This window comes from Rattus norvegicus, chromosome 9 (assembly GCF_036323735.1).
Source record: "Rattus norvegicus strain BN/NHsdMcwi chromosome 9, GRCr8, whole genome shotgun sequence".
NCBI lineage: Eukaryota > Metazoa > Chordata > Mammalia > Rodentia > Muridae > Rattus > Rattus norvegicus.
In genome coordinates, this window is record NC_086027.1 from 33255704 (window position 1) to 33272167 (window position 16464).

At 39.4% G+C, this 16464-nt stretch overlaps 1 long non-coding RNA gene and 1 pseudogene across 1 annotated transcript in view; both read right to left on the reverse strand.

Moving 5' to 3' along the window:
- Positions 1 to 10702, reverse strand: part of LOC134480562 (uncharacterized) — a 28301-nt gene extending 17599 nt beyond the window's left edge. Inside the window, exon 1 of the long non-coding RNA XR_010054960.1 lies at positions 7700 to 10702. This is a non-coding gene — a long non-coding RNA (uncharacterized LOC134480562). The remainder of the gene's footprint in view (positions 1 to 7699) is intronic.
- The window catches only part of Rbx1-ps1 (ring-box 1, pseudogene 1), a 32098-nt pseudogene extending 17599 nt beyond the window's left edge, over positions 1 to 14499 (reverse strand).
- Between the last annotated feature and the right edge of the window lie 1965 nt (positions 14500 to 16464).

Here is a 16464-nt window from a genome sequence, read left to right on the forward strand (position 1 = left end):
CATGTTTATTTACTGTCTGTTATATAAATGTAAATATCTTATTCAAGTAAACTTAATTACTTTAAAACTTTGTTTAAATTTATAGCTTTATGTTCACATTATATTTGAATATTTTAACAATGCTGTATACACTTGAAAAGGATATGTGTAGGGTTGGGGATTTAGCTCAGTGGTAGAGCGCTTGTCTAGCAAGTGCAAGGCCCTGGGTTCGGTCCCCAGCTCCGAAAAAACAAAAAACAAAAAAAAACCCAAAAGGATATGAGTAAAGGTCGATGTTCTATTGGAAAAATAAAAGCTTTTATCAATTTATTGTAAGACTGTTTAAAACTTAATAAAAATAAGTGCTTTGCCTATTTTACTCATCTATGAATTGCTTCATTGTCTTAATACGTTAATGTTATGTCTAATGATCTCTTTCTATAAAACTAATTTGACTTAGACTTTCCAGTTTGAATATACTTAAACTCTTCATTTTGAAACTACAGAAAGCAGGTTATTAAATTACAGTACCAGTCATTGAAATGTTAAAAAATAAGTTACCTCTATATAAGCACCAAAAAAAAAAAAAAAAAAAAAGAAGAAGAAGAAAAGTTGCCATGTTTTGATACCACAGAAAAAGGTGAACATAGGGCAGACTGATTCACATGGTCATAAGGAGACCATCAACTCTGGGAGGTATTAAAGACAACTGCTAGCTGCTGTCTGGGATGCCTCAAGAGGTTTCCATAGCCACCTAACATATATGTCCTTTGGCCTTTGTGCCTCGGTGGGTTAAGGCTTCTGACACCAAGCCTGATGTTTAGTCCCTAAGATCTACATATTGAAAGGCGGGAACCACCTCCCATAAGTTGTCTTCTGACAACCATATGGTGCCGATGTGTGCATACGCAGTAGAACCCACACACATACACACACACACAAACACTTACACACACACACACACACACAAACACAAACACTTACACACACACACACAGAGTAAATAAATGTAATAAAAAATTAAATATCAGCCTTCTACCACCATGTTAAGTTTTTGAAGTGAGATTTCCTTAAAGATGGGGATATATAAATAGATTGTACATTTAGTGTTATCGTTTTTACATTTTAGGGTAATTATTATTGTTGATATTTTTAAATTTTTTTGGGGGGGGAGGAGAATGCTTTTAGTTTTAAAATTTTCATTCATTAAGGAAAAATTTCTTTAGTTTCAAACTCTAATTTTTTTAATCCTATACTTAACCAAAAGGAAAAGAAATCTTGACCCCTTTATAGATCAAATTCCTGCTGTTAACATGCTTCACAGAATACTCCCCTGGAGACAGTATAGCTCCATGTATTGTGATGTTAGAGTAGCTGAAAAATGCCACTCAAAATGCTTTGGACAGTGCCATCCAACAGTACATTATTTCAGCCCAAATCAAAGTGGTATCAAGATGCACAGCCTTACAGATAATCTAATTCCAGAAAAACTGGAACTATTAACTATCTGTAGTGTACTCCTGGGTCACTATAGGTCTGAAAAAGACATCTAAAAATAATTAAACTAAAGATTAAAAATTAACTGAGTAGAATATGTGCCTTTAGGGTGATTACAAACATCTTGTTGACTTTTTCAAAGGCTTTGTTACTAAAATGTCAGCTGTGGGGGTTGTTATTTTTTTATGTTAATTTTTAATAGTGACCTCAGGCTAAGGGGCAGGGAGAGGAAAGGACAGATTTTGTTTTTCAAAACACAAACTCCCTTATGTGCTGGTTTCCATGATACAGGAAGGCAAACTAAGGTTTATAAGGTAAACCCAGGTATTACGTAGTTTGATCATGCCTAGCACTTGAGAGTCTGACAACACTCAGGACTTGGCAGTGTCCTTCAGTTCTTTAAAAGCTGTTGTTTCCTAAACAGCACTCAACAGCTTTCAACAGTAGGCATAGATGCACCTTTAAAAGTACCTTCAGTGGATGACAAGGAAACTCCCAGACACAGCAGGTCATCTTCTGATCATGCAAACTTGTAGTGGTTATGACAGCATGAATGGGAACTGTAAATTCAAGTCACCAAATCCCAGCATAGAGTGGGGAGTTGACCGTGGAATTTTAACCTCAGACATGGAGCATGGTAAATTCTCACTAAGAGTGCATGTCGTCCCTAGTAAGTCAATCACACTTCAGCGTAGGCCGATATTAAAGAATAATTGTTAGATGTGGGGGGAGCACAGTGGATAAGAAGTAGGGTGGTTGGGTGGATCTGGGGAGAGTTGTAGGCTTGGGCGTGGTAAATAAGATCGAAGTACATTGACATTCTTGAACTAATAGGATTTCTTTAAAACCTCATTTAGTTTAAGATAGGTTTAATGCGGTTGCAAGACACTCCTGTAAAATAAAGAGACCAGATGCCGGCCGCCTCTGGTAAGATATGTTTAGTTGCAGTTGCATCACAGTGAATTTATGCTGGGATGTACCATCCCAACCCATTCCACGATTTTATGTTTGACTGAGTCATGGCATCTGCCACATTGCTGTTTTTATATATATATATATATATATATAATTATATACATAATAAGGGCTGCAGGTAACTGCTCTTGACCCCATCAAGGCTTCTGGAATGTTACATGTCCTCTGACTAGTGGTTAGAGTAATGACTGTTAATGTCATAGTAGAGTCAGGATTGCTTCAACTGACTTGACCTTCAAATTTTAAATCATGGGGCTAGAGAGATGGCTTATACTGGTGAAGCATTTGCTTCACAAGCATGAAGACCTGAGTTCAAATTCCCAGAACCTAGGTAAAACCAGATGCAGTAGTCAGTATCTATAATCCCTGTGTTCCTGTGTTAAGAGAAGGGGGCAGAGACAAGGCTCACCAGCAGATCATGTGGGATGGCCTGATTATAGAGGTCAATAAGAGACCCTATCTGAAACAAAATGGAATCTGATGACTTGACAGTCAATGTCGTCCTCTTAAATGAACATACATGCATGTGCATACACATGTACCCACTCCACAATCTAATCAGATTCTGATAAGGATACAAGTACTGATCAGATAGTTTTAGGGACAGGAACCTCAATTCTTGCCTTTGGCCAGAGCCAAGTTAGTATTCATAAAGAATTTGATATGATTCACTGTAGCAAATATTTAGCAATAACCCCAGAAGTTTCCTTCCCCAAACTAGAAACTTACTGAAGGTGGAAATCTACTTCTGTTTGAATATGATTACCCAGAAATACATCATTGTGTGAATATGCCACCATTCATATCCAGCGGATCCTAATTTGGAAACAGTAGGAATATTGTTCCTATAAGTATTATTCTCAGTGTTTGGGGGTGTAGAGAACATTGTACAAGTTTCTCTATGACAACAGTTGACTTACGTACAAGTTAAATAATTTTAAAAGGTCAAATGTGGAATATTCTTATTATCTGGAAAGGAAGAGAAACCTTCCCCCGTATTAGAGTTGTAAAAATATACAGGAGCCATGTAAGGATAGAGGAGTAGACTGCATCCTGGGATTAAAAATATGAGGACAAGTAGGAGTTTAGGACACTTACAGAGGAAATTAAGTCACATGTAAGATTCTTACCACAACATAGACTTTAACAAATACTTGAAGTAATAATCCCCAAAAGAAGACATTCTTTTAATATGGTATTTTTATTTACATTTCAAATGTGATCCTCTTTCCTGGTTTTTGGTCCATAAAACCCCTATTCCATTTCCCCTCCCCCTGCTTCTATGAGGGTTCTCCCCCACTCTCCCCTCAACATTCCCCTACACTGGTGGGGAGGGGATCCAGCCTTGGCAGGACCAAGGGTTTCTCCCATTGGTGCCCAACAAGGCCATCCTCTGCTACATATGCAGCTGGAGCCATGGGTCTGTCCATGTGTACTCTTTGGGTAGTAGTTTAGTGTCTGGGAGCTCTGGTTGGTTGGTATTGTGCTTATGGGGTTGCAAGCCCCTTCACCTCCTTCAAACCATAAAAGAAGACATTCTAATAGCTATTGAATGTTTAAAACTCTGCAATAGAAATTTTGCAGGTCTCAAGGCAGTGTCTATTGACTGAGGGGTTAAATCTTCAAGAGACAGATCATTGTCTTCTCAAAATCACGAAATTTAAAATCTAGGTTGGCATACCATATTTGAACTTTGTTTTAAAAAAATGAACTGTGCCAATGAGTCCACAATTCTATTGATTAACTATTCTTTATGCTTATGATCGAGATTATGAATCTAGTCAGAATCAATGAGGAAAATAGCTCTGGTTTTTATGAAACCTTATTGGAAAATAAGTTTTAAAATGTTAATATCTGCTATGAAAAGAAAGGCATATCTGTCACGCTAAACAAATGCTTGCCTGTGTAGTCATGAAGCTGGTAATCAAACGTGAGGCCTCACAAGGGAAGCAAGCTACATCCCTAACCCAACCAAATACTAGTTTGGACTCAATGATTTGAAAGAACTGAAGTTACCAAAAGATTTTCTTATCCTAATTTAAACTGAGGTAAATTACCATAATGTCACTGGGATTGGTCCCTTTCCCTTTAGCCTTCTGTAAGAGATAGGAGCCCTTCGTCTATAGCCACCCACAAGGCAGAAACAGACCACAATTGTTTTCTTTTAAATATATTATTTTTTTTTAAAGTGGGCTGGAGAGGTGGCACAGTGGTTAAGAACACCAACTGCTCTTCCAGAGGTCCTGAGTACAAATCCTAGCAACCACATGGTGACTCACAACCATCTGTAATGGGATCTGATGCCCTCTTCTGGTGTGTCTGAAGACAGCTACAGTGTACTTACATAGAATAAATAAATAAATCCTAAAAAAAAAAAGTCTTGCAAGTACATCACACACCCAAATTAACCAGTCTATATCTCTTCATGATCTTACACAGAACTGGCATTTAAGATGGAAGATGTGAGATTTCACATTATATTTCACACTTTTCACTATTGTATGTATTGTATGGACTTAGCCACCACCCACAGTAAAAGGTTCATAGCAAAATCAGAGCTGGAGGGACCATTAGCTTTATGTCTCCATTCATAATTTGCATCATTACTTGTATTCATTACTTCCTTTTACGTTCTATTTTGCTTTTATTGTTTTGCTTTCAATTTTTTTTACTCATGTATTTATTTTTTCTTTTATTATTTTAAACTGAAAATAGATATTTTTTCATACATCATGTTCTGGGTATGGTTTTCCCTCCCTTAAATCCCCTTGACTATAATTGTCTTAAGTTAATGATACTTCTGGGAGATATGATAGCCCAGAAAGTGATGGCAAAGTCAAGTTGTTTCAGCTGCTAATTTTATGGCAATGTTGTGTTTTCTCTTTCCCTAGTATCCAGGATAGGGAGAGGTGTGCATCCATGGGAGATAAAAGTGCAACAGGGAGTGTCAATAGTAATCAATGTCTCTTCAAGGCTGTGTTAAAGTGTAGGCATGCTCTTGACTCCACACTCCACCGCTTGTATAGAGATTAAATAATGGGGAATTCAATAGTTATCGAGCTCATTTAAATAAAAACAAGTCCCACAATTCAGGTGAATAATAATAATAATAATAATAATAATAATAATAATAATAATATACTGAAATACATCCACCTTTGTGTTGGCTAAACATAGTTTTATTAAAAACCAGAAACTCAACAGGTAAAAGACAAGCATAGGTAAGAAATTCCTAAGACCCTACAAAGGCCAATCAATTGAATCACACAGAATAATTCACTAGAATAGTAAAAGTGTAATCTTGAGTCCCAAGAACAACAAATGGCCTGTTTAATGCAGTGTGGGGAGCACTGAAGTGGATCCACTCCTTCCATCACCCCCAGAATAAGCAAGCTGAGCAAAGGCTCCTACAGTATATAGCACCAAGAAACCATTATTCTTTATCAAGATCTACAATTACATAAAAGGATCTAAAGAAATCTTATGGGGATATGGACAGACTTGAACAAACAGCTTGAACAAACAACTAAAAAATATGTTTCATAATCATATGGAAAGATTAGCAATTTTAGCCACCCCAAAGTAAATGATGAAAACCACAAGGAAAGTCTTCTTTCCACCCAGCAAGCTGGAAAGAAAAAAATCCAAAAGCCTTTAAGTGAGGTAGAGAAACAGCTCCGTGGCCAGGAGACATGGGAAAGGTATCTACAGAGAGGAAATTGTCAGTCTCTAACCCAATACATCTAACTGTATGACCTCACTTGGGAAGATAGCAACATCCAGCAAATGCCATGAATCCCAGATAGGGAGCCAACCATAGACCAAAGAAATAATTTTGCCCGAGTATGGTGAGCCATTTGGCTCATGAGTCTTTTACTTTCCTACAAGGGAAAGTTAGTAGGGTCAATCTTGTAAGGGTCTTATACGGGTAAGCCTACTACTGCTCTGGTTTCAAGGTGGCAATGGCCATGTGGTACCTAAAGGACAGAGTTCCACATCTCAACACACAAATCTCTGAACTTGAACACATTTCCCAGTATCATGATAGGAAAATACCTTTGTACAAAATTATTCATAAGAATATTTGTGATTGTCAAGCAAATGGAATACTATGCAGCTCTTGAGCAGAATACTAAAGAACTCTGTGTAAGGATATGGAATGATTTACAAGATGTATAATTAAGTTGAAAATTGGGGAAGGAATTCATGGTATATTAATTGTAGCATATAAAGTAAAAATTCTAAACACAATGGCTTAACATACCTAAAAGAAACACAAGAAACATGAATCAGAGGACAATCCAGTTAGCTATTTGTGAGGAATGGGGAAATTGGACAAAAAGAATACAGGATGAAGGGACTCTGACTATACTACATCATATAGTTTGTTTTGAAAACATTAATATTCTATGTCTTCCAGAAATAAAATCAGTTAAATGAAGGAGGGATTACAATTGAAAAGCATATCCCTAGTTGCTTTTCCAATGAATAGTAGTAGATCACAAGACAAAGGGAAATGGAAGAAAGTAAGAAATGATTTCTGGACAACATTTATCTCTATATCCTTATTCTTGGGAGAAAGGTTTATCATAGTGGCTTGTGTGAAGTCATTTTTTCATTTTTATATATTTGCTCTATCCATCCTCTTTCTTTTTCTTCTTTCTCTTTTTCTTTCTACCTCCTTCTTTCCTTCCTTCCTTCCTTCCTTCCTACCTACCTACCTACCTACCTACCTACCTACCTACCTATCTCTGAATATGAGAAACAAAGAGACCGACCGGCTTCAACAAGGTGAGGCGGTGTGCACTGACTCGTCAAAGTTGTCCTCTGACCTTCACATTCATGCTGTGACCCTTGAGCCCTTTTGGAAGTCCCACTCTCTGTAGTCCAACGGACACAACCTGCCTCGTTTTGGGCCACGGAGAGGTGCAGTGGATATGAAAAGCAAGGTTACAGACTTCCCACGCAAGCGTACACTCTTCGGAAGTGGCTGACACCTGGTTGGCCTGACATTCGATACGAAGATCCATAAAGTGGTTCCTGCAGATGGCACAGTTATCCCACAATATCCCAGGCTCAGAGGGCCACTGCATTCCACTTTTTAACTTCAAAGCTCTTCTTGTCTGCAGCGCTGTTGGTGCCTCTGGGGACATCCACACCCATCGCTGCCGCCATTTTGGAAACACACGGTCAGTCCGTGCGAAGTCGTTCTTACCGTCTTGTAAAGACGTTCTGTTGGTGTACTTACGTGTGCAGTCTCCCCTTCTCTCCTTAAAGGGACAAAAGCAAAGACCAGAATCGTAATGAGCAAGCCTAGCAACTAGACTTTGATTCCTAGTGAAAGAAATGCGGATATCTAGAAATAAGATTCCACAACTCAAAACAGCTTATAAAAAATTGTCCGGCCTATAACTCCTAACATTGGCATTGCCTTTATATCCCAGAAGCCAGCCACAATGACTAAAATTTATTTCAAACCAATACACGAAAACGGTCCATATTAGTGAGGTATGTTATGACGTGATCATGTCTTTATTGTATCATGTTTAAATCTACCTGCTCATGAAAACAAGTTTTCAACGCTTTCCTCGAGTTTATGTGGACCCTCGATATATTACGGAACTTCCGTTGTCATTTGCTTGTTTCCTGTTTAGTGGCAAAATGATCTTGAAAGGCCATGAAAAAGTAGGATTTTAAAATACTCATGATGACAGCTCTCCTAATACTCAGTTGGCTCTGCATTTCCACTCCTGAGTGTGTACGTCATCTATTCCAAACCTGAATGTTGTCAAGGTTAGTTTGGGAACTTGATGGAATTTAGAGTCACCACAAAAACAAACCTCTGGGCATGGCCATGAGGGACTTTCTACATTGGGCTAATTGAGATTGGAAAAGCTTACAACTCTAGGAAGCACCTCCAGCTGCTGAAGTCCTAGACTGGATAAAAAGGAAGGAGCAGCTTCGCCTCTCTCTGCTTCCTGATTGGGCACAACGTTAGCAGCTGCCTCTCAGGCTCCTGCCCCTGTGCCTTCCAAACCACAGTGGGTCCTACCCTCAGACTTTGAACTAAAACACAGCCCTGCAGCCTTGTATTACTTTTGTCAATATTTTGTCTTAGTAACAGTCAACATAACTAATAGAAAAGTTTTGCTAGAACACAAGATGTCAGAGACCCCACAGCAGGATAAGTTACCCATCTTAGAGAAAACACTCAGCGTGGCCCTCTGGAAAATTCAAGATGATCTAGGTTGTGGATGTGCTGAGAATTACCTTCCAAGTTGAAAACAGAACTGACATACTATTCTAGATTGCTTTTTGTGGCTGTGATAAATAGTGACTAAAAACAGCTTTGGAAGGGCAGGGTGTATTTCAACATAGACTTAGGTCACATTCTGTTCCCAAGGGAAGCCAGGGCAGAACCCGGGGCAGGAACTGAAAGAGGAAACCGTAGAGGGCTGTCGCTTACTAACTGGTTTTCTGGCTCGTGCCCTACTTTCATATGCAGCTCTGTCTAGGACAGTGCCATCCACAGTGGGCAAGCCTTACTTTAGCAGACGTCCACCTCTCAGGGGTGTAGGCCAATCTGATCTAGGCAGCTCTTCAATTGATACTCACTCTTCCCAGGTGACTAGGTTGTGTCACAATAAAAACTACACAAGACAAGAAAATGTGTCAGAAGAACTGTTAGAGTGTATCCTTCTGTGATCTTCCAGCTACCCTCCTGACATTTTTATTACCAGTGGAATTTGAGTGAGGACTATAGTTTAGATCAGCAGCAATGACCTGGTCTCTGAGCATCCTGCCTGTAGGGAAGTTACTGTTACTCAGATTCACAGCCATGCAAAGACCTGTGGCCCTGAGACCTTTACGTGGGGCTAAACTCTGGTTCAGGTACATTGAACTTTGGAACAAAAGCCCAGAGCAGTTACCCAGCAGCTAGGCAGCAATGCCTCTCCCCGAGAGGAGAGTCACTGGGGCAGGAGAGAGGACCTAAAAACATTTCCCCCAGGCTTGAGAGAGGTGAAAGCACTGTTTAAAGTAAAGGCCTAGAGCACCAAGGTGAATTTTGAGTTGAGCAGCTTTATTAGTGTGAACTCCCTGCTCTCTGGAAGGCACTTCCTGCCTCTGCTGTGCATTGCTAAGCCATTCCCTCTCCTGTGAACCTTCATGGCTGCTTCTGCAAGTGTAACTGGTGCAAGGAAAGTGGTTTCTGAGACCACATTATAAGATCGAGGCTCTCTCATAGCAGGCCGGTCAGGTGCACTTTGTCACTACCTGTTCTAATGTGTTTGCTTTACCCTTTCCTGGATACGGTGAAAACAGACTCAGCTGAGCAGGGGCATATAGGTTTTCTTCTCCCCATCCCTAAGCTGCCTCTGACTGTACTTTTCAAGTGGATTGTGAAAGAAAGGGACTAAAGGCAAAGGGTGCAAAAGAGAAATAGACAGATGCCATTCCTATTGTCAACCCCTGAAGTTCCAGGAACAGACTGAAAGTTCAGTCTAGGTCTATGAAATATTAGCAGATGCCAGAAAGACCAGCCGCCAAGATTTGTCTCTTTGTGCAAGAACTAAAATGCTCCTAACAGCTAGGGAGAAAAAAAAACATTTTAAAGGCCTGGCAATGATACGAGTTCTATGGGGAAGGGTGAGAAGGAGAAAATGCCCCTGAATTAATTAGATTTATGAGTCTTCTGCAAGACTGTTTTCTCCTTCTGATCCTGGACCTTTAAGTGTTGGCCGGCAGAAATTTAAAGACCAGGAAATATTTATTCACTTCCCACAAGATGATGCTAATACAGTGCGGAGTAAAGAAATCTGAGATAACATGGGATCCTTTAGAAAGGGAGATAATATTATTGGTAATAATAATAATAGTAATAATAATAAACAACTTTACAATAAAGCAATGTGTAACCTTGTAAGACTATTCCAAGTTATTCAGAATGTCAATCACATGACATCCTTTTGAAATTATTTTATTTCATTTTTTGGAGATTGTAATATAATTACATTATTTCCCTTCTTCTCTCTAAACTCTGCTGTACACTCACCCTTGCTGCCTTCTTTAAGCTCTCTTTTTTTAAAAGATTTATTCATTTATTATATGTAAGTACACTGTAGCTGTCTTCAGATACACCAGAAGAGGGCATCCGATCTCTTTATAGATGGTTGTGAGCCACCATGTGGTTGCTGGGAATTGAACTCAGGACCTCTGGAAGAGCAGTCAGGGCTCTTAACCACTGAGCCATCTCTCCGGCCCCTGCTGCCTTCTTTAAAATTCATGGCCTTGGGCTGGAGAGATGGATGGCTCAGTGGTTAAGAGCACTGACTGCTCTTCCAGAAGTCCTGAGTTCAATTCCCAGCAACTGCATGGTGGCTCACAACCATCTGTAATGGGATCCGATGCCCTCGTCTGGTGTGTCTGATGACAGCTACAGTGTACTCATATAAATATTATAATAAATCTTAAAAAATTCATGGCCTTTCCCCCATTGTTATATACATACATTTCTCTATATGTATATGTATATATGTATGTTCCTAAACATTTAAGTACAGCCTGCTCAGTCTGGATAATGTTGCGTGTACATGTTTTCAGGGATGACCAGTTGGAATTGGAGAGACAGTGTGCTGGCATGCTCTTCCCTGGGAAGACTATTGCTCCCATTCTTGGCATTCCTCAACTTTCTGTAGTTCTTTGAACCAAATGACATTGTAAAGAAAAATTTTTCAATACATTTAATGAATTTTATTGAGAAAATCTTAATTGGCCTTTCACAATTTGTCTTCAGAAATTTAAGTTGGAAATACTTGGGTTTTTTTTTTTTATTTTTAAAGTAAATTAAGGAGCATGGGAAGAAAATAGGTCACATAAGGTGAATTGAAATGGATGCTAAAAGTTGAAAGTGCATACACTGTAATGTACATTTTGAAAATAAAATACGTGATTGAGCATCACTAAGGCAAATAGTTGGGTTTTATTTAGTGATCAAATTGTAAGAGGTGTGAATTCCGTGAAGAATTTGAGTTAGAACTTTCCTTTATCAGGAACGTCCACGTGTATCAAAAATAAGTTTATTGTTTTTATTTCTCCTTTCCCCCCAAATTTGACAAAATTTATTGTGATTTTAGTAAAAGCATTCGTCTCAGTCGTCTCTCCCCTCATCTTGACCTCAGGTTAATTTGTTACGTGAGTCAAGTAAAGACTGTGTAGGAGAGCTGCTATTTCTACAAACAGTAAAACAGGCAAAGGCACGCTTGCATTGTTTTCATTAAATCAACTAAAATGTATTGAACAAAGTTTTAGGACTATCCTTAGGCCGCTTCTTGGATATCATTACACTAAAAAAACACCTAAGAAATAATCTAATAAAACTCACCGAAGCCGCCTCCAAAGTTAACATTGTAATTTTTGGAAATTTTATCGTTTCTTTTGCCTGTGACTATTAAAGATGCAGTTAGCTGTCGCACTGAAAAAGCCCACAGACAATCCAAAAGTACAGACGCCCTGCAGTGCGCACATCTGAGAATATGCACGAGACTCATTAACGGAAGTGAAGCTGTGAGCACTTCCTCTCCTAACTTCCCTCCCACATTACCTCAACGGTTTGGCTCCCAGCAACAGCCGTGCGGAGATGGAGATGGGATACTGGCCTGAGAAGACAGTGTCTCAGGAATATTGACCGAAAGTAAATTTGGATAGAATTAAAATGGATCTTTTCCTGTGGCCACTTCGTTTTGTTTTGGGGTTGTTATATATACCAGTTCTGCACGGCCGTTAGTGGGTACAGACGCCTGGCTCTTTAAGAGGAATTCTGTGGAGTAGTGAGTAGTATAACCAGCCCCAGTCACCTCAATGGCCCTCATCTCCGCTGGGGATTCTTCAAAGGACTCTGTTTGCTACCAAAGTAAATCAGTAGTTCGAATGTTTCTTTTAGTTTTTATTCTAGTTCCTATAAGCATTTCCATGAGAACTTGAGGCAAATTATAAGGGAACTGTTTCTTTTAAAGTACAAAGCACCCCAAAATGTCAGTGTGCATACTGCTTACTGACTCATTTTTAAAAGGTTTAAATATTCACCTTCCCAAAAAAGAAAAAAATGGTATAAGATTGTATAAAGACAGATGAGACAACGCAGGTTCTTTGACCCTTGAAGCATTTAAGCTACTAACGTATTAGACCTAATTTGAATTGGAATCACAAGATTTCCCATTTGTGAAACTCCATGGCTTATTTTAAGTATATAAATACTGACTGGTGGGTTCGAAAGCACATTCTGATGATTGAAGTAGGGCAGAAATGCTTCTTCAAATACGTTCTAGTTCTATTTATCGCTTTTATTTCGAAAGCGTTACCAGATATTTGGCTGTAATGACCGAAAACAAACAGTAGAGGGCGCTTTGGTTCTCTAAGAAAACAAAGTGTTGCAAAATGTTTTGTAAATCCGCAAAATAAAGTATTTGGACTATTCGGGAAGCTAAAACAAAAATGTTTTAAAAAATTATTCTCCGCTTGCTGAAGATAAAGCAAAGCTCTCTGGACCTAACTGAAGCATCTTTGTTTAGCCAGCCTATAAAGAAACTGGCTGCTCCGCGGAAGAAAAATCATAACTTTCCTGTGGGCTACGAATTGAGGTGCCATCATATCAAGAATATTTCATTTAAGCAAATAGACAGAAAACTCACGTTGTTTCAAATCGCCTCACATGTTAAATGTTTCTGATTCAAATCCACATTAGTTGTTTTGTTTTGCTGCAATAAAATGCTAACCAAAAACGACTTGGGGGTGGAAGGGTTTGTTTGGTTTGTAATTACAATGCACCATCAAGGGAAATCGAGGCAGGGGCTCCAGACAGGAGCTTGAAGCAGAAGCCACAGGATGCTTACTGCCTTGCTCCTCTGACCTGTTGGGCTACCTTTATGTCACAGCCTTGTCCTACCTGCCTAGGATACTGCCTCACATACTGGACGGAGACCTTCTGCATCACTTAGCAAGCAATCAAGGGAATGTCCCACAAGCCAACTCGATAGAACCAATTCCTTTAAGATTCCCTTCTTGCAGGGATCATTTGTGTGAAGTTGAGAAAACTAACCGATGTATTCACATTATCTCGGATTTCTAGACATAACTTACATGTTCTAACTGCATAAGAAGTAGGGGTAAGTAACTGCATGTTTCTTCTACATTGGTTTGACACTCCTAACAGTTGGCCCATGAATTATGAAATATTTATTTTCCTCTAGAGTCATCTTTATTACCACCCTTGTCATTCTGGTCATAAGTCATTTTGTGGCACAACGGCTTCCTTGCACTACCTTCAAATCTACTCTAGTTTTATATACACACAGGCAACCCTATGAAGGGATTCCTCAAATCACATTTATATATTTGTGCATAAATATGTGACAATAGTAATTAAAGAAAAATAAGGCCATGAATTTGAGAGGGAGAGGGAGTAAGGAGGATACATGGGAAGGACGGGAGGGAAGTTAAAACAATATAATTGTATTTTAACTTAAAAATTAAAGTTGAAAATGAAAATGTGAGAGAGAACACGCCAAGTAAGATAATATTCAATTACATCTAAATTATATAGGTCCATGTGCTAATGAACTTGGGAAAATCGTTACAATTTCCTGGACCTCAGTTTTAACATTCCTAAATGAATTTCTGTATTTATTATGAACTCTACAATAATGTCATCCATTCTTACTCTGAATAGTTTTCTAGCAAATTCCATGATTTATGTCCTTAGCAGATTTATGAAGACCCTGATTCTAGCGGGTTGAAAGATCCACTTGAATTTTGAGAAAAAGACATGGAGCTAGTGCTAAAACATACATCTTACTCAAACTGAGCATCCACTTAGGAGGCCTGGTGCCCTTCAGAAATCAATCAGCAGACTCCACACAACACCTGTCAAGGATTTCTGACAGAGGTTAAAATTGTACAATTACTACATATCTTGGTTGGGAGGGGGTGGATTACAGAAAGTCTGTGTGATATTCTTTTTTTTTTTTTTATTAACTTGAGTATTTCTTATATACATTTCGAGTGTTATTCCCTTTCCCAGTTTCCGGGCAAACATCTCCCTCCCCCCTCCCCTTTCTTATCGGTGTTCCCCTCCCCACCCTACCCCCATTGTCCCCCTCCCCCCAACAGTCTAGTTCACTGGGGGTTCAGTCTTAGCAGGACCCAGGGCTTCCCCTTCCACTGGTGCTCTTACTAGGATATTCATTGCTACCTATGAGGTCAGAGTCCAGGGTCAGTCCATGTATAGTCTTTAGGTAGTGGCTTAGTCCCTGGAAGCTCTGGTTGCTTGGCATTGTTGTACATATGGGGTCTCGAACCCCTTCAAGCTCTTCCAGTTCTTTCTCTGATTCCTTCAACGGGGGTCCTATTCTCAGTTCAGTGGTTTGCTGCTGGTATTCGCCTCTGTATTTGCTGTATTCTGGCTGTGTCTCTCAGGAGAGATCTACATCCGGCTCCTGTCGGTCTGCACTTCTTTGCTTCATCCATCTTGTCTAATTGGATGGCTGTATATGCATGGGCCACATGTGGGGCAGACTCTGAATGGGTGTTCCTTCAGTCTCTGTTTTAATCTTTGCCTCTCTCTTCCCTGCCAAGGGTATTCTTGTTCCCCTTTTAAAGAAGGAGTGAACCATTCACATTTTGATCATCTGTCTTGAGTTTCATTTGTTCTAGGCATTTAGGGTAATTCAAGCATTTGGGCTAATAGCCACTTATCAGTGAGTGAATACCATGTATGTCTTTCTGTGTTTGGGTTAGCTCACTCAGGATGATATTTTCCAGTTCCAGCCATTTGCCTACGAATTTCATAAAGTCGTTGTTTTTGATAGCTGAGTAATATTCCATTGTGTAGATGTACCACATTTTCTGTATCCATTCCTCTGTTGAAGGGCATCTGGGTTCTTTCCAGCTTCTGGCTATTATAAATAAGGCTGCAATGAACATAGTGGAGCACGTGTCTTTTTTATATGTTGGGGCATCTTTTGGGTATATGCCCAAGAGAGGTATAGCTGGATCCTCAGGCAGTTCAATGTCCAATTTTCTGAGGATCCTCCAGACTGATTTCCAGAATGGTTGTACCAGTTTGCAATCCCACCAACAATGGAGGAGAGTTCCTCTTTCTCCACATCCTCGCCAGCATCTGTTGTCCCCTGAGTTTTTGATCTTAGCCATTCTCACTGGTGTGAGGTGAAATCTCAGGGTTGTTTTGATTTGCATTTCCCTTATGACTAAAGATGTTGAACATTTCTTTAGGTGTTTCTCCGCCATTCGGCATTCCTCAGCTGTGAATTCTTTGTTTAGCTCTGAACCCCATTTTTTAATAGGGTTATTTGTTTCCCTGTGGTCTAACTTCTTGAGTTCTTTGTATATTTTGGATATAAGGCCTCTATCTGTTGTAGGACTGGTAAAGATCTTTTCCCAATCTGTTGGTTGCCGTTTTGTCCTAACCACAGTGTCCTTTGCCTTACAGAAGCTTTGCAGTTTTATGAGATCCCATTTGTCAATTCTTGATCTTAGAGCGTAAGCCATTGGTGTTTTGTTCAGGAAATTTTTTCCAGTGCCCATGTGTTCCAGATGCTTCCCTAGTTTTTCTTCTATTAGTTTGAGTGTGTCTGCTTTGATGTGGAGGTCCTTGATCCACTTGGACTTAAGCTTTGTACAGGGTGATAAGCATGGATCGATCTGCATTCTTCTACATGTTGACTTCCAGTTGAACCAGCACCATTTGCTGAAAATGCTATCTTTTTTCCATTGGATGGTTTTGGCTCCTTTGTCAAAAATCAAGTGACCATATGTGTGTGGGTTCAATTCTGGGTCTTCAATTCTATTCCATTGGTCTATCTGTCTGTCTCTGTACCAATACCATGCAGTTTTTATCACTATTGCTCTGTAATACTGCTTGAGTTCAGGGATAGTGAGTCCCCCTGAAGTCCTTTCATTGTTGAGGATAGCTTTAGCTATCCTGGGTTTTTTGTTATT